Source organism: Crinia signifera, chromosome 2 (genome assembly GCF_055691185.1).
Source record: "Crinia signifera chromosome 2, ASM5569118v1, whole genome shotgun sequence".
NCBI lineage: Eukaryota > Metazoa > Chordata > Amphibia > Anura > Myobatrachidae > Crinia > Crinia signifera.
The window spans coordinates 388648128-388674667 of record NC_139218.1 but is presented as its reverse complement, the minus strand read 5'-3'; the positions used below and the strand labels follow the sequence as shown (position 1 = coordinate 388674667).

The 26540-nt window shown below is 42.6% G+C and overlaps 1 protein-coding gene across 10 annotated transcripts in view; it reads right to left on the bottom strand.

Moving 5' to 3' along the window:
• Nucleotides 1-26540, bottom strand: part of DLG2 (discs large MAGUK scaffold protein 2) — an 895737-nt gene that overhangs the window by 415862 nt on the left and 453335 nt on the right. The window lies entirely within an intron of this gene.

Here is a 26540-nt window from a genome sequence, read left to right as displayed (position 1 = left end):
TATTAAGAACAAATTGGGTAAAGTTATGGCTGAAACAGGGTTGTTATGGCCAGAGGCATTGCCTATTGTGCTGTATAGCATTAGGACCACTCCCAGGACTCCGCTCAACTTGTTCCCCTTCGAGATATTGTTTGGTCGGCAGCCACACATCATGATAGACCCACAGGATGATCTCAAATGTAATAATGAGTTAACTGTACAGTATATCCTAAAGCTAAACAAACAGCTAAGGAAACAACAAAAGCAGCTGAATTTACTGAACCCTGATATGCCTACCGAGAATTGTCATAATCTTAAACCAGGAGACTTTGTTATGATCCGAAATTTTTTACGCTCAGGTTGTTTGATAGACCGTTGGGAAGGACCGTACCAAGTTTTGTTGACCAGCACTACATCAATTAAAGTCGCAGAGAGAGAGACTTGGATACATTCGTCCCACTGCAAGAAAGCCAGTAACCCAGAGTCCCAGTGTGCAGAGAGCGAAAGAGAAGAAGTCTCGCTAGAAGCATTGTTCCGGGAAGACTGAGAAGCAGCCAAGGTCAAGCAACCTGAGCGAGCAAAGGTCCAAGAGCAGAGCAAATAAAAGTCCCCTGGTAGAGATGATGGAAGGACTCCAAGCAACAGGTTCACAGTTATGCATCTATTTCCTTGTTTTCTTTCTGTTTCCTCTTCTTCATCCAAGGATACTCGGTGGCTGCCACATACTAGAGCGATCGGAGCGGAGTTCTGACAGTGTAATAATGGACCCAGATATGGGTGAGGTAGAATCCCTAAACCAGCTTGACACTTTGCCCATGACAGGAGAAGGTAAAAGGTATGAGGAAAACGTAGTTCAAGGGCTATGTGATGAGTTATTGTCTGGTGAGTACTGTGTCTGTAGATATTGTCAACCTAAAATGGAAGAAGAATGCATCCAGCGATGTCAGTCGACAAGTAAGGCAACTACAGGCCGACATCCTTTGAGTGATTACCACTCACTAGTGGGTAAGGTCTTAAACCAAACAGAATGCTGGGTGTGTTCACAAGTGCTACATAAAAGGAGTAGTGTAGGCCTAGTCCCATACCCGCTTAATATTTCTGAGATTAGTGTACTAAATAAAGGGAGGCCACTGGATAAGAGATACCTGTATACCAGGTCCCCTAGTCTTAGATTACACCCATACCAAGTGGACAAATCCCTGGTATGTATGAACTTCTCTAGTTCCAGAACGATTGGTACTTGGGAAGTGACATGGCACAACCAGACAATAACTTACTCCCAGCGTCCAGATGGAGAGCCTATTGATAAGGAATTATTGTTAAAAATCCGAACCAGTGGGAGACACTATAAATATGTCTACACGGTGAAGAAAAGTAAAATGATGGCCGGCAGAGTATCAGCCGGCTACTGTAATATGACCCTACAGCCAGAAACTTGTGAGGAACAAGTCAGGGAGCAGGGGACGGGAATGTTCTTATGGATAATGTGTGACAAGATCATGAAATACTCTGTCCCTTATTTTCTCCCTGACGACGTTTATTATATTTGTGGTAGAAGGGCGTACAAATGGCTCTCCATGAACTACGTTGGTATTTGTTATCTAGGTAGAGTATTACCTGAAGTGATGACCCTCACACATGATGAGATGGTGAGCATACACAGAGGTATACCTCCTCCTTACACTCATACCCATTATGATCAAATCCACAAAAGGGATTTAACAATCAAGAAAGAACCCCTAGCTTCTGAAATGATACACGAGTCGTTCGGTATCCAACTCCTCATTGCATTAGATATCACCCATACCGCCAGAGGAGTCATAAATTTTAAATATATACAAGCATTAGCCAGCTTGATAGATAACATCACTGAGATTTATGATGACACCTTTAGATACACTGGGAGGGAGTTGCAAGCGTATAAAAGAGAGCTAGTCCAACATCGGATGGTGTTGAACTATCTGACAGCTATGACAGGAGGATATTGTGTCACCCTCTCTACACAGTTTGGGGTGAAATGTTGTACATATATCACCAACAATACTGAAGACCCAGAAGAAATCATCGATCATCGGATGGATGGATTCTTCAGCTTAAATGGGAATTTAGAAGGGAACATAATATCAGCCTGGCAGAAATAGGTAACAAAGTTAGCGAATGGACCTCCTGGTTGAATCCAATGCACTGGTTCTCCGGTTTAGGAGAATGGGCGCAAGGAATCATCGCTAACATAGGGAAACTCTTTCTCTGTATCGGTGGTGTCATCATAGTCTTTGTGCTATTGTTCAAATGTTTAAAGGTGGTGACCCGGGGAAAGACAAAACGTACCGAAATCATGAGTGTAAGAACGAGAGATACAGAGGAAGACCAGGGTTTGGTATATGACCCTAGAATCGAAACCACCTCCCTTTAAAGAAACCATATTTGTGAAAGTATATATGTTGTAACCACCCCTGTTTTTATTTTTATCCCAAAATTGTACATTATCCTTCGTGACCCTGAGTAGATTGTTCGATAAATGCGGCCCATCGTTTATCCATGATCCTGGATCGGCCGAGAGCAGATGGTTTACTCCCCTTATATGTTTAATTCATGTATCCCAATTTCTCTGTTAGGATTATGAATTTCTGTATTGCTGTGTAAAATGTTTTGTATTGTAACAGTTTTATATTTACTGTTAAAGGGTGGACTGTGGAAGTCGAGTTGCACACACGCCATTTTAGGATAGTATGGCCGCCATTTTGGTTCGCAGAGTTGCGCAAATAAAGTTTCCATACCCGGGTATGTGTGACAACGTGGACCAGAAGAGTAGCCATACTATCACACATAAATTCATAATAACATACTTACACTAAATAAAATATAGTTAAAGGTTTAGAACGCCACACATAGCTTAGTTAGCATTGCATACATCTATCTGTATAGTGTTTAATACCGTTCCGTTCCGTTTCTTATGCGCAGTATTCCGGTCATTGCGAATATTTCGCAATAGACACGGCCCGATAGTTATGGACATAATTCCATATTCCCAAGACAGTTTCGGTTGAAAGTATATAACAAAGGAATCTAGATGTAACCGGTTTCTACAGCTATTTACGACTCCTGACGACGATACCGAAAAACAAAGGACTCCTAAAGTTCACTCCCCTGCACCTATTCAAACCAGGTGCCTCATCTAACCCCCAATCACAGTGGACCTGACATACGATCTCTGACCAATGGGAATGGCCTTTGACCTCCCCTTTCTGACCCTATAAGATAGGCGACCCAGAACAGCCACGGGCACTTCGGCACATCTTTCTTTCCCTGACCTTCAACCGGGCTATAGTTCAACCCTGAACGATAGCGAGCTCTGACCGGACTGCGCTTCGCATATTTGATGAGACGGTAACGGTTGCATTCACGGTACTTATACTTATTGTATTGTTGGCTGATTGTATCCTGTATCTGTTTTTCTTCCCTTAGTAGAGTCTAATTATTGTATTCATTGTTAGTCTATTGCATTACCTGTTATACCTGTATCTTCTATTCCTGTAACCCCCTTTTGTCCATTAGGGACTTAAATACAACCTTTTACGGAGTTCTTATCTCCTTATTTCTATACAGTGGTTTGTGTCTGTTATTCGCACTTAGCGATAAAGGTATATTACGGACACAGTCCTTAAAGGTATATTCGTAGATTAGAGACAAAGTACTGCGAAGGGATCTCTTATTAAGGTATTGGTTCTTGGGTGCATAATACACAATAAAAGGTACGCTACGCTGCGCTACGCTTTGTTCGCACGTAGTTAGGTATAAAGGGTACGCAGGTTACGGACATAATACGTAACCTGCGCTTTTCACTTATTGTTTCTTTGGTCATAATTCATCGGCATTAACACCTGCAAACGGTCAAGTTATTGTACTCCTAAACTGGAGAGAGAACGCTCCCTGCTGCTCTCATTGAAAGTCTGTGGCCATCATGTTCCAGCCTGCTTGTGACATGTCAATCCAGATCACATGGGTGCCAACCAGTTGCAACAATGCTAAGCGATACATCAATGCATCAACGTTTGCACGTCACCATATGACCACAAACTAGTAACTGGAATCACAGAACATAGAAAAAATGCAGGTGACCTTATCTGATGGGTTCAAGTCCATGGCAGGGGACCCCCACGGCCAGCACAAGCCATATGAGTGTTCAAAAGTGTTACATTAGTATATAAAAAAAATAGGTTTTTAATATACCTACCGGTTAACCCTTTTCTCGTAGTCCATATGGAATACTGGGGTTCAATACTATGGGGATAGAGATCCTCCGCAGGAGAGACAGGCACATAAGATCTTTCAGTGTGGGTGCACTGGCTCCTCCCCTCTATCCTCCCTCCACTAGTCAGTTAATGAAAAACTGTGCCGAGGAGAGCAAAGTATATGAGGAGTAAGCGAGTAAATGTGGTGAGATTCATACCAGCACACCGTCACAAAAATAACAAAATAGGTGAAGAAACTATAATAATAACCTATGGTGAACACCATAACTGAAATATTTAATAAATATATATCTGTATATATATGGGGGCGGCGGCACTCAGAAAGAATGAGACACAAGGCGGTTTTGTGGACCGACGTTTCAAAGCCCGCAGGCTTTTTTATCAAGGTGCTGTTGGTGAGAACGTTCTCACCAACAGCACCTTGATAAAAAAGCCTGCGGGCTTTGAAACGTCGATCCACAAAACCGCCTTGTGTCTCATTCTTTCTGAGTGCCACCGCCCCCAATATCCCTCTATATCGAGAGGCCAGTACCTGTCCGTCTCTTTGGAAGGCACCAGTACCTTATCTACCCCTATCAGGAGATTCCGGAGTGCCACCTGCAGCACCTCTGTATATATATGCATATAAAAGGCAACCAGCCAATACAAGAACGTTAACCGTTCAACAAGGCAACAAGCCCAAGAAAACAAGGTATTACCTGCAGCAGAAAATTCCACACTGAGGCGGGCGCCCAGTATTCCATATGGGCTACTAGAAAAGGATTTACTGGTAGGTATATTAAAATCCTATTTTCTCTAACATCCATTATGGAATATTGGGGTCCAATACTATGGGGAGGTCCCAAAGCCATCAGAACGGGCGGGAACGTGCGGAGACTGCTGTAACACCGCTTGCCCGAACTGGGAATCCTCCCTGGCCAGGGCATCAAATTTGTAGAACTTTACAAACGTATGCTGCCCCGACCAAGTAGCAGCTCTGCAAAGCTGTAAGGCCGAGACTCCTCGAGCAGTCGCCCAGGAAGTCCCTACAGACCTTGTCGAATGAGCCTTCAATGAGGATGGAATAGTCAATCCAGCCATCCCATAGGCTTGTTGGATCGTGGTACGTATCCAATGGGCAATAGTCTGCTTTGATGCAGGAGCACCCTTCTTCTGTGCATCGTAAAGCACAAACAGACCATCCGTCTTCCTGAACCTAGAGGTTCGCCTCACATAGACCCTCAGGGCCTGAACAACATCCAGGGATGCCAGAATCTCTGGATGAGCCAAACTGGACGGGACCACAATCGGTTGGTTTAGATGGAAAGCTGACACAACCTTAGGCAAGAATTGCGGCCTAGTCCTCAGTTCCGCCCTGTCGCCATGAAAAATCAAGTAAGGGCTCTTGCAAGAAAGGGCCCCAAGTTCAGACACCCTCCTGGCCGAAGCCAAGGCCAGCAGGACCACAGTCTTCTATGTCTTAAACCGCAAATCTGCCTGATCTAATGGATCGAACCAGGATGACTGCAAAAAAGATAAGACTACATCCAAGTCCCATGGCGCAGTGGGCGGCACAAAAGGGGGTTGAATTCTTAACACCCCCTGAAGAAAAGTCTGGACCTCAGGTAAGGATGCCAGTTTTCTCTGAAAAAACACCGACAGGGCCGAAACCTGGACCTTTAAGGACCCCAGCCGGAGCCCCAAGTCCAAACCTGCTTGCAGGAACCGCAAGAAGTTACCCAGTTTAAAATCCGCAGGTGGTAGGGCATTTCCCTCACACCAGGCCACATATCTCCTCCAAATGTGGTGATAATGGGAGGCCCTTACCGGTTTTCTGGCTTGGGTCATGGTTGTTATGACCAAGAAATCCAAACCCTTGCGCCTTAGGATCTGCCGCTCAACCTCCAGGCCATTAAACGAAGCCGAGGTAAGTCCTGGTAACCGAACGGCCCTTGAAGAAGAAGGTCTTCTCTGGGGGGCAGACGCCAAGGGTCTTCCACCAGCATGGCCTGAAGATCCCCGAACCAGGCTCGCCGAGGCCAATCTGGTGCCACCAGGATTGCCTCTGCTCCTTGGTGTCTTTTTAACACTTTCGCCAGTAGTGGTAACGGGGGAAAGAGATATACCAGCCGGTATTCCCAAGGCCAAGTTAGTGCATCCACTGCCTCCGCACAAGGATCCCTTGTCCGAGAGAGCAGTACCTGGTTACCTTGTGGTTTCTTCGAGAGGCCATGAGGTCTATTTGTGGAGTCCCCCACAGATCCGCAATGGCAGTGAACACCTCCTGGTGTAATTCCCATTCCCCGGGATGGAGGTCGTGGCGGCTGAGAAAATCCACCTCCCAGTTGTCCACTCCCGGTATGAATATGGCGGACAATGCCAGAACGTTTTGTTCCGCCCAAGAGATGATCCTGGCAGCTTCTCTCATGCACGGCATGCTCCTTGTTCCACCCTGCCTGTTTATGTAGGCAACCGTGGTCGCATTGTCAAACTGCACCTGCACAGCCCTGCCCTGGAGCAGAGGAGCAGCCTTCAACAGGGCGTAGTAAACCGCCTTCAATTCCAGCCTGTTGATATGGAGCTTGGCTTCCAACAGGGACCATCTGCCCTCAAGATGGACACCCTGAACCACGGCCCCCCATCCTCTCAGGCTGGCATCCGTGGTCAACAGAAGCCAATCCTGGATTTGAAAGGAACGGCCGGCCAGTAGATTTGTCAACTCCAACCACCATTGGAGCGACAGCCTTGTGGTTGCAGAGAGTGTTATCAGCCTGCGCATCTGGCTGGAGCACCCCGACCACTTCGTCAGGATATCCAGCTGGAATGTCCTTGAGTGAAATCTGGCATACTGTATGGCCTCGAAGGAGGCCACCATCTTGCCAATCAGCCTCAAGCAGAGGTGAACCAACACAAGTGGGCCCGCCAACACCTCTACCACCAGTAGCTGGATTGCAGCCACCTTCTCCGGTTGAAGGAATACCTTCTGTTCTGCTGTGTCCAGGATCATGCCCAGGAACAGCATCATTTCACTTGGGACCAGGGATGATTTCTTCAGGTTCAAAATCCACCCGTGGTCCAAGAGGATCCTCCTGGTCAGCTGAATAGCACTGCAACAGAACAGGCTCCTGCCGACCCTGCCTTGATCAGCAGGTCATCGAGGTACGGGATGACATTCACCCAATGCTGCCGTAGAAAGGACATCATCTCCGCCATGATCTTCGTGAAGATGCGCGGAGCCGTGGACAGGCCGAAGGTCAACGCCCGGAACTGATGATGTTCCCTCCCCAGCGCAAACCTCAGAAACATTTGGTGTGGGGGCCAAATGGGGACGTGTAGATAGGCGTCCTTGAAGTCTATGGAAGCCAGGAACTCCCCTGGCTCGAGACTGGCGATGACCGAATGGAGAAACTCCATTCAGAATTTGAACACCCGCAGGTACGGGTTCAAATCCTTTAGGTTCAGAATGGGCCTCACTGACCCATCTGGCTTGGGCACCAGGAAGAGGTCCGAGTAGTAACCCTGCCCCTGCTCCTGCACTGGAACCAGCAGGATTACCCTGGACTGGAGAAGTCCCTGGATTGCACCTTGTAGGAGAATCCGGTTCTCCGCTGCTGCGGGGAAGGCCGACTTGAAGAACCTTCTGGGAGGCGGTCTGTCGAACTCCAGCCTGTAGCCCTGCGAAATAAGAGTCCTGGCCCAGGAATCTAGGCACGAGGCATCCCACACCTGGCTGAAGTACGACAGATGACCCCCCACCTCTAGAGGATCCCGTGGTGGGGAGATCCCGTCATGCTGACTGCTTGGAGGCAGCTGCAGTGGCAGCACGGTCCTGTGTGCCAGAGGTGTTAGGTTTCCTGAACTTACCCCGTCCACCTCTGTTGGCATTGGACGCACCTCTGGCCCTGGAGCGGAACCGAGTCCTGCGAAAGGACTGCTGGGTAGGTAAGGTAAATGGACGTTTTGGCGTAGGAGGGGCTGATGGAAGAAAAGTGGACTTACCAGCCGTAGCCTTGGAGATCCACTCATCCAGCTCACCCCCAAAAAGCCTCTCCCCTGAGAAGGGGATACTCTCCACACTGCGTTTGGAGTCCACGTCCGCCACCCACTGTCGCAGCCACAGGGCCCCCCGGGCTGAGACCGCCATTGCAGAGTTGCGGGCATTTATGGCCCCCAATTCCTTCTGGGCCTCGCATAGGACCTTTGCTGTGTCCTGAATGTGATGCAGATTTTCACCTATCTGCGCCACCGACATGTCCCCCAGCAAACCTTCCTGGATCTGGGTGGACCACGTGTGAATGGCCTTAGCCATCCAACAACTGGCCAGTACGGGACGTTGAGAGTCCCCACTAGCCGTATACATCGACTTGAGAGTGGTCTCCAGTCTCCTGTCAGCCCCGTCCTTAAGGGTGGAAACACCCGGGACCGGTAGTAACACCTTTTTAGAAAGGCGTGAAGCTGAGGAGTCCACAACGGGAGGCTCCTCCCACAATTTTCTACCTGCAGGTTCAAAAGGGTACGCATTTGCGAACCTCTTTGTGAGCTGGAACCTCTTCTCAGGGTTTTTCCAGGCGTTTTTGAAAACACCCTCTAGTTCCACCTGCTCTGGGAAACACACAGACTGCTTTTTCTGTGTCATAAAGAAAGAGTAACCCTCCATGACTTCCTCCAGAGGGAGCTCTAAGACCTCCCTAATAGCTCTGATAAGAGGTTCAGGGCCATGTACTGGTGCCTGTTCTTGTACAGGCTCCTGATCCTGCAACTCCTCCCCCTCATCAAGGATATCACTCTCATCTGTATCAGGGGCCACAGCCGACAAGGGCCTTTTCTGAGGCTGGCTAGACTGGCTGGGAAAAGGAGTGATGATATCCACCCTAGCTGACAGGATGGCGCCGCTAAATCCTTCTGCACCCTCTGAGTCTGCTTTGTATTAGCAGCTAGCTGGGATGAGACTGAGTCTAACAGCGTTTTAATGCTGCTGGCCCATGCGGGCTCATTATCTCCCTGTGACACCCCACTATATTGTGGGGGCACACCACTAGCCAGAGGGGTAGTCCCACTAGGCTGTGGAGACATACAGGGTTCACAGGTAACCTGTGACTGTGAGGCAGGGATAAACTTGGTGCTGCACACCATGCAGGTCAGTTTCTTCACCATTGTGAAGCTGGACACTCAGCCACACCACACACACACACGCTCACGCTGATTTGTAAGTGTTCTTTGGCTATGTGTTAAAGACTAATATCTTAACTAGCCAGTGTGGGGTAAACAGAGCTACTTGGGAATCCAGGGAACCCTGTAACCTGAGCTCACAGATTGGAGAGAGCTGGTTCACAGTAAAACAAGTAATTCTTCAGAAAAACAGTGCTATGCAATATTCCTATGCTAGGCAAACACAATGTAAGTGTTAATTAGTGCTATAACTTGCTGTCTCAGCAGGCAGAGAGATCCCAGATCCACCCCACTGATGAGGAGCTGTAATGGCTACTTCAGCATGCAGGAAGAAGCAGGAAGTCTTGCCCAGCAGAGCCTGGTCTAGGGATGGACATCGATGGTCGATGTTTCGGAAACATCGATGTTTTTCGTTCGATGTTAGTGTTTTTACCATTTAATGGTGACCTTCCGATGTTTGTCACCATCGAATGCTAATCATCCGATGGTGAACCGATGGTGGCTTATTTTTTGTAATTCCCAAAAGATATGCCTCCCCTGGCTGCTGTGTATGTGTGTCAGGGAAACTTCCTAGGTTCGTTGGAGGCTGTCTGACTTTCTCTCTGCTTCCCTCCCTCTCCCTCTCTATGGTTGCTGTAGCTGCTAGGCAACAGGGCCCACTGCTAGTTCTGATTGGCTCTCACTGACTCAGAGAGCCAATCAGAGCACAAACATCACCCTGCAGCACCAGTCACTCAAACAGCAGCACATTTCACAGACACACTGAGCTCTGGAGGATTCAGAGAGGAGGAGACAGTAACATAACTGAATGTTATACCATAATAATAATAATAATAATAATAATAATAATAAGTACACAATACAACTAGCTACAGACAGTTGTGAATGTCAGTCACACACAACACTCATTAATAAGCTGCATTAGTATTACCAGGCAGCAACCACTATATGATCATCAGTGAAGTGTTGGTCAGAGATTGTCTGTTTCTGTGAATATAGTGAGGAACAATATACACAGTCCTGGGGTACCAGTTGAATGGACCAAGCTAAAGGTGCCCATACACTGCTGTGACACCTCGCAGCATTGTACGGACACCCGACAGCCTGCAAGCTGCCGGGACCTTCCCGGAAGCACAGACGCATGCGATCCGTTGTGATGGATTGCATGCGTCCCTGCTTCAGGCCCGCCTCACCGCCAGGAGGAACGGGTGGACGGCCTGCCGGTCCGACCACTAGGTCGGGTCCGATGCGCACGGGACCCAACGGCATGTCAGGGAGAGGCGATTTGGTCCGATTTAACGGGTCGATTGGTCGCAATTGGCCAAAATTGGACCAAATCGCCTCAGTGTAGGGGCGCCTTAACTGTTTTTATATATAGTGAACTACTTTTTATATTACGTGACCTGGTCGCTAGCGATTGGTCGCTCAGCGACCAAGTTGCTGGTTATCAGTAGTTTACTGGGGACCAGCGATTCTAGCAAGTTCCTGCGACCGTCACTGGGCTGCGGTGGGAGCGCACACACGGCGCAGGTCGCTAGGTATCACCGGCAATATGGTCACTTAGCGACCATATAGCCGACAATGGAAGCTAGAATCGCCTAGTGTGTAGCATTATTAGTGGTGCCCCCTCAGATCCTGGCACCCTAGGCAGCTGCCTAATGGTAGGGCTGGCCCTGCTCTTTGCAATATTTACCTCACCATATAAATGATGTGACCACTGTACCGTCATCTCCCTTATTTGTGTGTGTGTGTAGTTACACTTGCCTTAATAAATAGACATTTTCCTAACTGGAAAAATAGTGAAACCTAAAGCGAGTTAGTTTACAATTTATCTAATTTTATTAAATTTTTATTACTTGCTGTTAAAGTGTTAATAATGTGTACAAAATTAATATACTACTTTATCATTGGGCATTGTGTGAATATTATATATGTATATTATACACACAATGTCCAGTGATATAAAGTAATATGTTGCTCAGACCCTGGGCTCTGTCACCAAACCCAATTACCAGCTTACAAATGGCAATACAGGCTTTTGCGCATGCGCTAGTCATATAACTAGTTTTCACCATCGAATACTTTTGATGCGATGGTTAATTACCATCGCATCGAAAGTTTCAATGGTGGAAGCACTGCCATCATTTGATGGTTGGCTTCCGATGTCCATCCCTAGCCTGGTCCCACTCTGAGCTAAGCCCCGCCCCCAAAACGGAGCTGGTGCTGTTAGCATTAAAAAGCTGGCGTTTTTTGGCTTATCTGTGTTTTATGCAAAAACCAGACATTGCCATAGCCCTGGTGGTCCAGTGGCTATCTGTACCTGCCAGCAAATATATAAAAGATGGGGGGTTCGCGTGGTACCTGTGGGAGGTCCGCCGCTACTGCCACCGCCATCTTGCCGCACATAAGGTCAGGGTACTCCCTGTGGGGGACCCCGACCAGTACTCACCACTTGAAGTCTTCAGACCCTGCCAGGGGTGTGCGGCAGCTGGGAGCAGCGGTGTAGCTAGGTGCCATGGTGCCCGGAGCAAGGGCATATTTCGCGCCCCCCCGGGTAATGAATTGGGGGCGTGGCTAACATGTGTTGTCATGTTACATTTGAAAAGAAAAAACTTTAAAAAATCTAAATGGGTGAAAGGGTCCATTCTTTTTTTATTATGCAGAAATAGAATATAACAGTGAGGTGCAGTAACAAGAAATACAATAACAACAGTTGGGGCATTTTAGCGAGCTGACTATATCACTTAGAAAATGCCTGTAAAATCGCTGTGTGTGTGTAGGTGCCATAGCGATGTGCGGTCCCATGCATCGCTATCGCCCAGCGATTAATATCCAGCATGCTCGATATTAATCGGTTACGGACAGTGTTCTGTCCAGACAGATTGCTCAGCATACAGCACTGACTCATTGCTGTGTGCTGAGTGATCTAGCATCGCTCAGATAGCTCAGCAAATCTCTACCTGTGTAGGCCCCTTAACATTAAATGCACTTAATCTTTTAAATATTTTTTTCAAAAGAAATTACTTTTTAAATAACTAAACTCAGAGTCTCCAGTCCCTTAAAACAGTGGTCAACACATGGATATACATATTTATGTCAACTTAATCTTTCTTGCTTTGGCAGCCGCAAATGTATCGATTATTGAGTCAAAGTTTATTGTTTCAGCAGTCTCATGTTCAATTGAGAGGATGCTTAAGTTGGATAAGCGGTCTTGTGCAGTGGTTGTTCGGAGATAGTTCTTTATAATTTTTAACTTGCTAAAAGAACGCTCACATGTAGCTACTGTAACAGGTAAGGTGAGAAATATACGAATGGCAGTAGTGATATTGCTGAAAGAATCCTGGAGTTTGTGTTGATATATATTTTGAAGGAGCTGGAGTGGAGTTAGAGAGTGGAGATTTGGAAACACAACCTTTCCATAGCTCTGGAACGCTTCTAGTTCACTTAGCAGCTCTTCAGATTCAACGTCCTCTGTATACTTTTCACAAAACTGTTGTGCCTTCTGTTTTAGCTCTTCTTTTGTCAGTGAAGCAATTGTGGCTCCATGTAAAAAAGCAAATGTCTTGGACACAGACTGCATACCTGAAAATCTCCAATCCAACTGGCTTAAAATGGCTTTCATGATTTCGAGAATTGACCTTCTTAGAGACTCCCTTTCAGTAGGCTCTGGATCATCCTGTTCTGATGAGGATTCATCAAAGTGTTTTTTTCTTTTGTGGAGTCTTTTCTTAGAAAATGTGGCTGGTAGACCAGTTTGGTCACATATCTTCTCTGCTTCAACCAGCCATCCATCAATGCTGGTTTCATCACGCATTGCCTGTATTGAAGCGGTCAGTCCATGCAAGTGTGATGAGCACTCATCCACCGAAATATCCTGCCTTTGAACAACTTTATTTATCCTATCTATAGTATTCAATATTTTGTTCCACACCACCATCAGAACAATAAATTTAATGGATTTAATTTGTTTGGAAAGACCTCTTGCCTCTGATGTTGCTTCTGGAGAAAATGAATTGCTGTTTCTGATTTCCTCACAAGCAGCAATGATGCCCGTAAACTCCTTACAAAGTGCATGTACAGCTTGGGCACGACTCGACCATCTTGTATTGCTCTGAGCCTTAACAGTGATGGATACATGCTCTTTAAGCAGACTCCATCTAGGAGGTGAGGAAGAAAAAAACACAAATAGCCTCTGCACTGTACAAAAAAAATCTGACATCATAGGTGAAACAGCTGCTGCATGTGTTCCAACCAGGTTTAATGTGTGAGCTGAGCAAGGAACAAAGGTAGCTAGGTTATTTATATTTCTGATTCTTGCTTGCACACCCCTGTAGGCTCCTGCCATGTTGCTGCCATTGTCGTATCCCTGACCACGACAATTCATGATGTCCAGCCCATCTTTTTCAATTTTTTTAAAAATTTCTCCTGCAAGGTCTTCCCCAGTCTTCGCAGTGGTGGCTATGAAATCTATAAAGCTTTCAATAATTTCACAGGTGCCATCTTCAGTACAGTGAACATAACAAATTATTTGAGACAGTTGGTCAGTGTGGGATATGTCCGGCGTACTGTCAAATAGCACTGCATAGTATTTTGCGGTTTTTATTTTCTTCAGATTTGTGTTCCTCACTTCACTTCCAAGTAAGTTGATGAACTCATTTTGTATCTCAGGAGACAAATAACTGACTTGGTTCTTCTGATGTTTCTCTAAGTGAAATTTTACAATTGGCACATGCTTGGATATCCGCTTCACATAACTAAGAAAGTTACCATCTTTTCTGTGGCCACGCAAAGCTAAATTATTCTCTGCCAAATACATGATGGCATCAAGGATGACTCTCAGAAACTCTCTCCATTTTTGTGCTTCGCTTGCAATAGATTTCTGCAAATCACAATCAATTCCAGATGCTTTTGTAATCCGGTACTCCAACTCCCTCCATTTACATATATTTATTTTGTGTGTTGGGGAACATTCATGTTCCTTTATGCCCCTGGAAACATGGCTCCAGTCTTTGTATCCTGTCATGGAATTGGCCATCGCTGAAACTGACTGCAGGCCAACCTTGCCAAACAAAAGGCACGGGAAACAAAATATAGCATTTGTTTTTCCATATACAAGCCATGCCCTTTCCGACATTTCACCGTTGGCTGACTGTTTGGTAAACCAATTGCTGCAAAATCCTCTCCCGCTATGCTTACTCTCATTCATAGCCACTACACTTTTGTTCTGTTGTGGACCAATCTGGACCAAGATGTCACGCAACTTATTTGTAATCGGATTAGGCCATGTTGTTGGATCTTTTATATCAATAGATGGACTAATAGAAGCTAGAATGACTGTAAAGTCTACATTTTCAGAGATCTCTACACCATCAGTAGGAGCAGCCTGTATGGGGGATGTGGAAGCTTGATCAGTGACTGAGTGACCTCCCATGACCAAAGTGTGGTCAGAGATGGTAGCTGGCATGGTAGGTAGGCACACTTCACTTGCCACAATGTGCTCATCAGAGACAGATGTTTCATTGGCAGGCAAACTGGCTGTACTGGCCACAGCATGCTGTGAGGGGGCACCGCTGCTTGAAGCCTGGACCATCACATCCTCACTCACTATAGTATTTTCTATACCTTCACTATTCTGGTTGTCAGGAGGGTTAACTTTTCTAACCCATTCATTCATTGAGCCAGACATCACTTTGTCTTGCTCTTTTCGTATTTTTGTTTTTTTCCTGTAATAAGAACCTGATTTTTTCTTTCCGGACATCTTTAGAATATCTGACATGATAAAAATAATAGATTACATACTAGATTAAGGAAATAACCATTATTATTTAAATTACCTAAATATTACTATTTTTTAGGGTGTGTGAAAGTCTCAAAATCGGGTTCAACACAGCAAACAGAGACAGTGGAACTTGGCCTTACTTACAAGAAAATATCACAGGCTACATTGGCTTTTGAAATGTTTTGACAGACTATATCCTGATGAAAAGGCCGCTGGGCCATGAAAAGTTGATGAAGACTTGGTCTCATGTAATGTATCACTGCATAATTTTTCGTAAAACAGCAATTGTTTATTACTAAACATGGCGTGCCATCTCTTTTTTGCCAAGTGCAAAATAAGTATTATCTATCTATCTATCTATCTATCTATCTATCTATCTATCTATCTATCTATCTATCTAGAAACACTTTATATCCGGTTTTCAAACAACCTTGAGAATAACTTGCACAGGTGCCCCCATGAACTAGCACAGTCGCAAAGCTGTGTACACTATCTATATATATATATATATATATATATATATATATATATATATATATCAGGGATGGGGAACCTTTGGGCCTCCAGCTGTTGTTGAACTACACACCCCAGCATGCCCTGCAACAGTTTTAGCATGGCCCAATAGTAAAACTCTTGCAGGACATGCTGGGATGTGCAGTTCAACAACTGTATATATAAACAAGAGCCATGATGAACGTGGCAACACCTGTCAGTTTAAAATGTGTGTATATATATATATATATATATATATATATATAAAACTACAAAGCAAATGCGGCACTAGGAGTCTGTAAATAAATGTATTTAGCACAAAAAGTGGGTCACATAGTCCGACGTTTCGGGGTGTACAAACCCCTTCAAGGTGTGATAACAAATATACTTGGTGCTGTGCTTACCTAATATCCCACAAAGTGTGGAATAGAGAAACCACCACCTCCAATCGTGCAGCGACGGCTTCCGCTCCCTGGACAACGCCACGGCAGCACGATTGGAGGTGGTGGTTTCTCTATTCCACACTTTGTGGGATATTAGGTAAGCACAGCACCAAGTATATTTGTTATCACACTTTGAAGAAGGGGTTTGTACACCCCGAAACGTCGGACTATGAGACCCACTTTTTTTGGTAAATACAATTATTTACACAGACTCCTAGTGCCGTATTTGCTTCGTAGTTATGCATTCCTTTTATAAAGGCACATGAGCAGTTGCTAAGTAGTGGAGTGACGGACCTTCTGCTAAATAAATATATATATATATATATATATATACACATACAGAAAAGTCCGGTCTATATGCGCAAATAATCCCTTGTAAGGATAGGAGAACTGTCCATATGCTGGTAGATCATGTAGTGCAGCTGTAGTCTGGCGAGAGGTAACACCAACACCTCAAGGAGAAGCACATGTAGAAGAAAAAACCAGAGAGCGCACGATGTGATTATAAACGTAAAGAGCACTTTTACTGTAATAATATAGTCACATACATGTAAAGTTTAAAACAGCAGGCATGCGAAGGTATATTAACCCGGAGAAGCAGATCAGGCATCCACACGCTGACACGAATAGCGAGGTAGCAGCTGAGAACTCCAAGCCGGGACCAAAGACAGATCAGACGACGTCACAGCGTCAGCACGTCATCCAGGACCGCCCCAACGCGTTTCGTCATTAGATGACTTCGTCAGGAGGCGTATCCCAACATAATCATGGAAGCACTTAAATACCTTCAACTTACTGATTGACATAAGGTAAAATTTACATTTAAAGTGACCGTGCATAAAAAATAACAAATAGTGTGCAACATACTGCAATACAATGATACATGAATACATAATGTCATACAATATACAAGAATAATTTGCAGAATACATCAATATATATAAAAGTACAAAAATATACAAAAATACAAATATATAAAAATACAAAAATACAAAAATACCGAAATACACAAGAAAAGTATACACAAAATCCAGCTAAGGAAAAAACGAAGGATGTCGACACAGAGACCACACGCCAAAGGTCACCGTCCACAGACTATAGCAAGGATAAAGGGGTGATAGCCCAACAACAGTATCCCGCCAATCTATAGAAGGTTTACAATGGTTTAATGTAGAAAAGGAACTATGTCGACACCCTCGTTAAGACCGGCTGGGGACATGGTGTTCATAGTAAAAATCCAGTAAGTCTCCCTACGGCTCAATTTATTTAAAACATCACCACCTCTTTCGTCGAGGGTGACATGTTCCAACGCTTTAAAAGAAAAGAAATCAAGATTAGAATTACAACAAGATGCAAAGTGTCTAGGAACACTATGTAACACAGACTTGTTTCGAATACTCCTAGAATGTTCAAGTATTCTTAACTTAAGTGGGCGCTTCGTCTTCCCAATATATCTCTTGCCACATCGACAGGACAACATGTAGACAACACAAGGTGTCAAACATGTCATTCTGCTCTTAATGACCCAATTCTTAGTACCATCATTGCTAAAAAATTTGTAATGATCTTTGTCAACATATTGGCACATCTTGCATTTATTGCAAGGAAAAAAACCATTACAATTTTTCAACCAACCGTCATTAACATTAGAAATTTCCTTTACCCTACTGGGAGCCAACATGGATCTTAAAGAGGCAGCTTTCCGAAATACAACCTGGGGTTTAGGGGGTAACAAATCTTTTAAGAGGGGATCTAACAGTAAAATGTCCCAATGTCTACCAAGAATGTCTCTAATGGCAGAACTTTTGGAATTAAATTTAGTTACAAATGGAACAAAATTGTCAGTTCTAGTTTCACGATTTTTGTACTGTAAGAGATCATTACGATCTCTATCACGAGCCTTCTTTTGACAATTATTAACCAGTCTGGGAGGGTATTTTTTATCGATGAACCGCCTGCTATAAATAGCAGATTGTTCATCGAATTTCTCCAGACTGGCACAGTTCCTCCGAACTCTGACGAATTGGGAATATGGGATGTTGTTAACCCATTTCCCAAAATGGCAGCTGTTAAAGTGAACATAGCTGTTACTATCGACCTGTTTAATGAAAGTAGACGTCTCTATTCTATTAGTAACAGGCCAATCGGAGGAATCTAAAAGCAAATCCAAGAATTCGATTTTGTTTTCATGAATCTTAGAGGTGAAACGGAGGTTATAAGAATTAATGTTAATATCACAAATAAATTGGTTGAATGTATCCACATCGCCATCCCAGACGATAAGAATATCGTCGATGTATCTATGGAATGATACGATGTTATCGCGATACGTGTGATTAATCTCATTGCTGAGTTCCTCCCATTTCCCAAGATATAGATTAGCCAAACTAGGTGCGTATGGGGTCCCCATCGCGACCCCACACTGTTGAATAAAAAATTCACCCTGGAAAGTAAACACATTGTTATACATCACCACCTTGATGCAATTAATAAAAAATTCTTTAAAATCAGACTTGATGTTAACGTCTTTATCCAGAAAATATCTAATGGATTCAAGACCCCCCTCATGGGGGATAGACGTGTACAACGCCTCCACGTCAATGGTACACCATTTATATGTGGGGCGCCATTGGAAGTCTCTTAAAAAAAGTAAAATCTGCGTAGAATCTTTGGTATATGATTTTAAATTAACAACAAACTTTTGAATAAATAAATCAATATATTCAGAAAGCCGTGAGGTGGCAGAATTAATTCCGGCAATGATTGGCCGACCAGGTGGTCGGTCCAATCGCTTATGTATCTTGGGTAGATAATGAAAAATCGCTAAAGGTGGAAACTCATTAACAATGTATTTACTCTCATTGATGGTGACAAAGTTATTTAACACTCCCTCATTCATGAGGGTTTTAACCTTTTCAACAATTAGTAAGGTAGGGTCTACTTTGACCCGTGTGTACGTGACAGAATCATTCAACAATCGGAAGGCTTCATCGAAATAATCATCACGATTTAGAACAACAATTCCCCCCCCCTTATCAGCCATCCTTATTACTATTTGATGGTTATCTTCAAGATTTTTAAGTGCCTTCCTCTCGATGTTACTGAGGTTATCGACACTGTGATTTTTTTCGGAACACAATTTATCAAAATCCGTTCTAATAAGATTAAAAAAAGTATCTACATAATTTCCCCTAGATTCGATAGGGTAAAATATCGATTTTGGCTTAAGGTCGGTTTTATTAATAGGCTCATTTGAAGTGTTATGTTCAATTTTATTTTTATTTTTAGCAAAGTGGCGTTTTAATGTTAGTGATCTAACAAATTTATTGCTATCGATAAACAAATCGAAAGCATTAGGGCCATTTTTAGGAGCGAAGGATAAACCTTTCCTCAAAAGGGAAATTTCATCACTAGATAGTTGATGTTTAGAGAGATTAAAAATCCCTAACTCTTTTAATGTCGGTATTTTCTTATTTTTTCTCTTCCCTCCTCTTTTTCCACGTCTAATATATTTTGTTTCCTTTTGGTGGAAATTACAGGACTGTCTACTGAGGTAGGGTTCGGTTTTCTCCGTTCCCTCCACTGGGGTCTCTCTAAAAAATCATCCCGATTGGGTCTATTGGGGGTATTGAACACCTGATACCTATTAGATACAGGTACTTCATACCTGGATCGATTTTCATGTGGCATATTCGGTCTGTTGTAATTATTACGTGGTTGATACATTCTTTGTGGAACGGTCTGCCACTCATTCCGATTATGGTAATTATTAAAGGACTTCTGTTTATTATAGGCATAACCCGTGTTCCTGTCTCTATTATTACCATTAGAAGACCATTTGTGGATGTTACCATCCCTATAATCTTGTAAGTCTCTTTTGAATTTTTTTACTTTAATGTCAACCACTTCATCCTCAATTTTGTCTATTTTGATATCGCTGAGTTTTTTGAGTTGTAATTCTAATCTTGATTTCTTTTCTTTTAAAGCGTTGGAACATGTCACCCTCGACGAAAGAGGTGGTGATGTTTTAAATAAATTGAGCTGTAGGGAGACTTACTGGATTTTTACTATGAACACCATGTCCCCAGCTGGTCTTAACGAGGGTGTCGACATAGTTCCTTTTCTACATTAAACCATTGTAAACCTTCTATAGATTGGCGGGATACTGTTGTTGGGCTATCACCCCTTTATCCTTGCTATAGTCTGTGGACGGTGACCTTTGGCGTGTGGTCTCTGTGTCGACATCCTTCGTTTTTTCCTTAGCTGGATTTTGTGTATACTTTTCTTGTGTATTTCGGTATTTTTGTATTTTTGTATTTTTATATATTTGTATTTTTGTATATTTTTGTACTTTTATATATATTGATGTATTCTGCAAATTATTCTTGTATATTGTATGACATTATGTATTCATGTATCATTGTATTGCAGTATGTTGCACACTATTTGTTATTTTTTATGCACGGTCACTTTAAATGTAAATTTTACCTTATGTCAATCAGTAAGTTGAAGGTATTTAAGTGCTTCCATGATTATGTTGGGATACGCCTCCTGACGAAGTCATCTAATGACGAAACGCGTTGGGGCGGTCCTGGATGACGTGCTGACGCTGTGACGTCGTCTGATCTGTCTTTGGTCCCGGCTTGGAGTTCTCAGCTGCTACCTCGCTATTCGTGTCAGCGTGTGGATGCCTGATCTGCTTCTCCGGGTTAATATACCTCTGCATGCCTGCTGTTTTAAACTTTACATGTATGTGACTATATTATTACAGTAAAAGTGCTCTTTACGTTTATAATCACATCGTGCGCTCTCTGGTTTTTTCTTCTACATGTGCTTCTCCTTGAGGTGTTGGTGTTACCTCTCGCCAGACTACAGCTGCACTACATGATCTACCAGCATATGGACAGTTCTCCTATCCTTACAAGGGATTATTTGCGCATATAGACCGGACTTTTCTGTATGTATACCAATTTTGCTCCTTTCCCCGGTTTTGCTGCATATTCCTTTTGAAAGTTTCTATATTTATTATTATATTTGCTATTATTTGGTCATCTTTGGATCCTGTATCTCGGATAATTATGGATAAAAGAAACAAACGTTTTGAGGAATGCCATATGAGATTTAACAAAGTCTTTGAGACTGGTCTCAGTGAGCTGAATAGCAAATCACCTGATGGTGTTGATGATAACGATCTAGATAGCATGTGTGCACAACTAGAAAAACTTCTCATTAAAGAAATGAAATACACCTGGGAAGTAACCACGCTGGAGAATTATGTTGATTCCAAGCGTATACCCAGAGGATTAAGATTAATCAAGACCCCTACATTTGGGAATGATAAGAAAGAATTTATTGATGCATGGTTTAAAATTTTGGACGACAGTTCTTTTCAATTAATGTTACTTATAATTAAAGAAAGAAAACAAGATATAAAGAATTTGGGTACTGAGATTGAGAATTTAGAATTAAAATTAAGACCTGTTAAAGACACGAAAGATTTCTTAGAACTCAAAAAACTCAGCGATATCAAAATAGACAAAATTGAGGATGAAGTGGTTGACATTAAAGTAAAAAAATTCAAAAGAGACTTACAAGATTATAGGGATGGTAACATCCATAAATGGTCTTCTAATGGTAATAATAGAGACAGGAACACGGGTTATGCCTATAATAAACAGAAGTCCTTTAATAATTACCATAATCGGAATGAGTGGCAGACCGTTCCACAGAGAAATTATCAACCACGCAATAATTACAACAGATCGAATATGCCACATGATAATCGATCCAGGTATGAAGTACCTGTATCTAATAGGTATCAGGTGTTCAATACCCCCAATAGACCCAATCGGGATGATTTTTTAGAGAGACCCCAGTGGAGGGAACGGAGAAAACCGAACCCTACCTCAGTAGACAGTCCTGTAATTTCCACCAAAAGGAAACAAAATATATTAGACGTGGAAAAAGAGGAGGGAAGAGAAAAAATAAGAAAATACCGACATTAAAAGAGTTAGGGATTTTTAATCTCTCTAAACATCAACTATCTAGTGATGAAATTTCCCTTTTGAGGAAAGGTTTATCCTTCGCTCCTAAAAATGGCCCTAATGCTTTCGATTTGTTTATCGATAGCAATAAATTTGTTAGATCACTAACATTAAAACGCCACTTTGCTAAAAATAAAAATAAAATTGAACATAACACTTCAAATGAGCCTATTAATAAAACCGACCTTAAGCCAAAATCGATATTTTACCCTATCGAATCTAGGGGAAATTATGTAGATACTTTTTTTAATCTTATTAGAACGGATTTTGATAAATTGTGTTCCGAAAAAAATCACAGTGTCGATAACCTCAGTAACATCGAGAGGAAGGCACTTAAAAATCTTGAAGATAACCATCAAATAGTAATAAGGATGGCTGATAAGGGGGGGGGAATTGTTGTTCTAAATCGTGATGATTATTTCGATGAAGCCTTCCGATTGTTGAATGATTCTGTCACGTACACACGGGTCAAAGTAGACCCTACCTTACTAATTGTTGAAAAGGTTAAAACCCTCATGAATGAGGGAGTGTTAAATAACTTTGTCACCATCAATGAGAGTAAATACATTGTTAATGAGTTTCCACCTTTAGCGATTTTTCATTATCTACCCAAGATACATAAGCGATTGGACCGACCACCTGGTCGGCCAATTATTGCCGGAATTAATTCTGCCACCTCACGGCTTTCTGAATATATTGATTTATTTATTCAAAAGTTTGTTGTTAATTTAAAATCATATACCAAAGATTCTACGCAGATTTTACTTTTTTTAAGAGACTTCCAATGGCGCCCCACATATAAATGGTGTACCATTGACGTGGAGGAGTTGTACACGTCTATCCCCCATGAGGGGGGTCTTGAATCCATTAGATATTTTCTGGATAAAGACGTTAACATCAAGTCTGATTTTAAAGAATTGTTTATTAATTGCATCAAGGTGGTGATGTATAACAATGTGTTTACTTTCCAGGGTGAATTTTTTATTCAACAGTGTGGGGTCGCGATGGGGACCCCATACGCACCTAGTTTGGCTAATCTATATCTTGGGAAATGGGAGGAACTCAGCAATGAGATTAATCACACGTATCGCGATAACATCGTATCATTCCATAGATACATCGATGATATTCTTATCGTCTGGGATGGCGATGTGGATACATTCAACCAATTTATTTGTGATATTAACATTAATTCTTATAACCTCCGTTTCACCTCTAAGATTCATGAAAACAAAATCGAATTCTTGGATTTGCTTTTAGATTCCTCCGATTGGCCTGTTACTAATAGAATAGAGACGTCTACTTTCATTAAACAGGTCGATAGTAACAGCTATGTTCACTTTAACAGCTGCCATTTTGGGAAATGGGTTAACAACATCCCATATTCCCAATTCGTCAGAGTTCGGAGGAACTGTGCCAGTCTGGAGAAATTCGATGAACAATCTGCTATTTATAGCAGGCGGTTCATCGATAAAAAATACCCTCCCAGACTGGTTAATAATTGTCAAAAGAAGGCTCGTGATAGAGATCGTAATGATCTCTTACAGTACAAAAATCGTGAAACTAGAACTGACAATTTTGTTCCATTTGTAACTAAATTTAATTCCAAAAGTTCTGCCATTAGAGACATTCTTGGTAGACATTGGGACATTTTACTGTTAGATCCCCTCTTAAAAGATTTGTTACCCCCTAAACCCCAGGTTGTATTTCGGAAAGCTGCCTCTTTAAGATCCATGTTGGCTCCCAGTAGGGTAAAGGAAATTTCTAATGTTAATGACGGTTGGTTGAAAAATTGTAATGGTTTTTTTCCTTGCAATAAATGCAAGATGTGCCAATATGTTGACAAAGATCATTACAAATTTTTTAGCAATGATGGTACTAAGAATTGGGTCATTAAGAGCAGAATGACATGTTTGACACCTTGTGTTGTCTACATGTTGTCCTGTCGATGTGGCAAGAGATATATTGGGAAGACGAAGCGCCCACTTAAGTTAAGAATACTTGAACATTCTAGGAGTATTCGAAACAAGTCTGTGTTACATAGTGTTCCTAGACACTTTGCATCTTGTTGTAATTCTAATCTTGATTTCTTTTCTTTTAAAGCGTTGGAACATGTCACCCTCGACGAAAGAGGTGGTGATGTTTTAAATAAATTGAGCCGTAGGGAGACTTACTGGATTTTTACTATGAACACCATGTCCCCAGCCGGTCTTAACGAGGGTGTCGACATAGTTCCTTTTCTACATTAAACCATTGTAAACCTTCTATAGATTGGCGGGATACTGTTGTTGGGCTATCACCCCTTTATCCTTGCTATAGTCTGTGGACGGTGACCTTTGGCGTGTGGTCTCTGTGTCGACATCCTTCGTTTTTTCCTTAGCTGGATTTTGTGTATACTTTTCTTGTGTATTTTGGTATTTTTGTATTTTTGTATTTTTATATATTTGTATTTTTGTATATTTTTGTACTTTTATATATATTGATGTATTCTGCAAATTATTCTTGTATATTGTATGACATTATGTATTCATGTATCATTGTATTGCAGTATGTTGCACACTATTTGTTATTTTTTATGCACGGTCACTTTAAATGTAAATTTTACCTTATGTCAATCAGTAAGTTGAAGGTATTTAAGTGCTTCCATGATTATGTTGGGATACGCCTCCTGACGAAGTCATCTAATGACGAAACGCGTTGGGGCGGTCCTGGATGACGTGCTGACGCTGTGACGTCGTCTGATCTGTCTTTGGTCCCGGCTTGGAGTTCTCAGCTGCTACCTCGCTATTCGTGTCAGCGTGTGGATGCCTGATCTGCTTCTCCGGGTTAATATACCTTCGCATGCCTGCTGTTTTAAACTTTACATGTATGTGACTATATTATTACAGTAAAAGTGCTCTTTACGTTTATAATCACATCGTGCGCTCTCTGGTTTTTTCTTCTATATATATATATATATATATATATATATATATATATATATATATATAGTGGAGGAAGATGTGGCACTCTGTCTTTACAAATGAATACACTATCCAAGTGCAGTAATAATTACTAGATACTAGATAGTGTGATCATTTGAAAAGACTGAGAGTGCCACATCTTCCTCCACTATATATAATCGCTTGTGAAGGCACCTGGCACAGCATCAAGAATCATTTCATTTGGAGTGGTGGACACTTGCAAACTATATACATATGTATAGATATAGAGGAATCCCTGTGATATATAGTCAATAGCATCGGGTGCTTACCACAATAACCGGTGGATACAGATAGGGAGGCAGTGTCACTCCAGAGGTCTTTTCATATAACTTTTAATAGTACATTATTAGCCACAACGCATAAGTCTTATGCGTTGTGGCTAATAATTAACTATTAAAAGTTCCATGAAAAGACCTCTGGAGTGACACTGCCTCCCTATCTATATATATATATACAGACTAGTCTGTCTGTGTGATGTGGTCATGAGTAAGGCCACGTTCTGTGGCCGAAACGTCGACCTGATCTGTATGTGTCTACTAATGTGATGGAATAAATATCCTATCTGGATTATATAAAGAAAAGCCCTGGTGAGTGCCATTTCTACTTTGCTGTCTATATATATATATATATATATATATATATATATATATATATATATATGTTGTTACCCAGTTTATTTTTCACTGTCTACTATTGTAAAGAGCAACGGAATCTGCTGCACTATATAAGACGCTGACGGAATCTGCTGCGCTATATAAGACGCTGACGGAATCTGCTGCGCTATGTATGACGCTGTAACGGAATCTGCTGCACTATATAAGACGCTGTAACGGAATCTGCTGCGCTATATAAGACACTGACGGAATCTGCTGCGCTATGTATGACGCTGTAACGGAATCTGCTGCGCTATATAAGACGCTGTAACGGAATCTGCTGCGCTATATAAGACACTGACGGAATCTGCTGCGCTATGTATGACGCTGTAACGGAATCTGCTGCACTATATAAAACGCTGTAACGGAACCTGCTTCGCTATATAAGACGCTGTAACGGAACCTGCTGCGCTATATAAGACACTGTAACGGAATCCGCTGCGCTATATAAGACGCTGTAACGGAACCCGCTGCGCTATATAAGACGCTGTAACGGAATCCGCTGCGCTATATAAGACGCTGTAACTGAATCCGCTGCGCTATATAAGACGCTGTAACTGAATCCGCTGCGCTATATAAGACGCTGTAACGGAACCTGCTGCACTATATAAGACGCTGTAACTGAATCCGCTGCGCTATATAAGACGCTGTAACTGAATCCGCTGCGCTATATAAGACGCTGTAGCGGAATCTGCTGCGCTATATAAGACATTGTAACGGAACCTGCTGCGCTATATAAGACGCTGTAACGGAATCTGCTGCGCT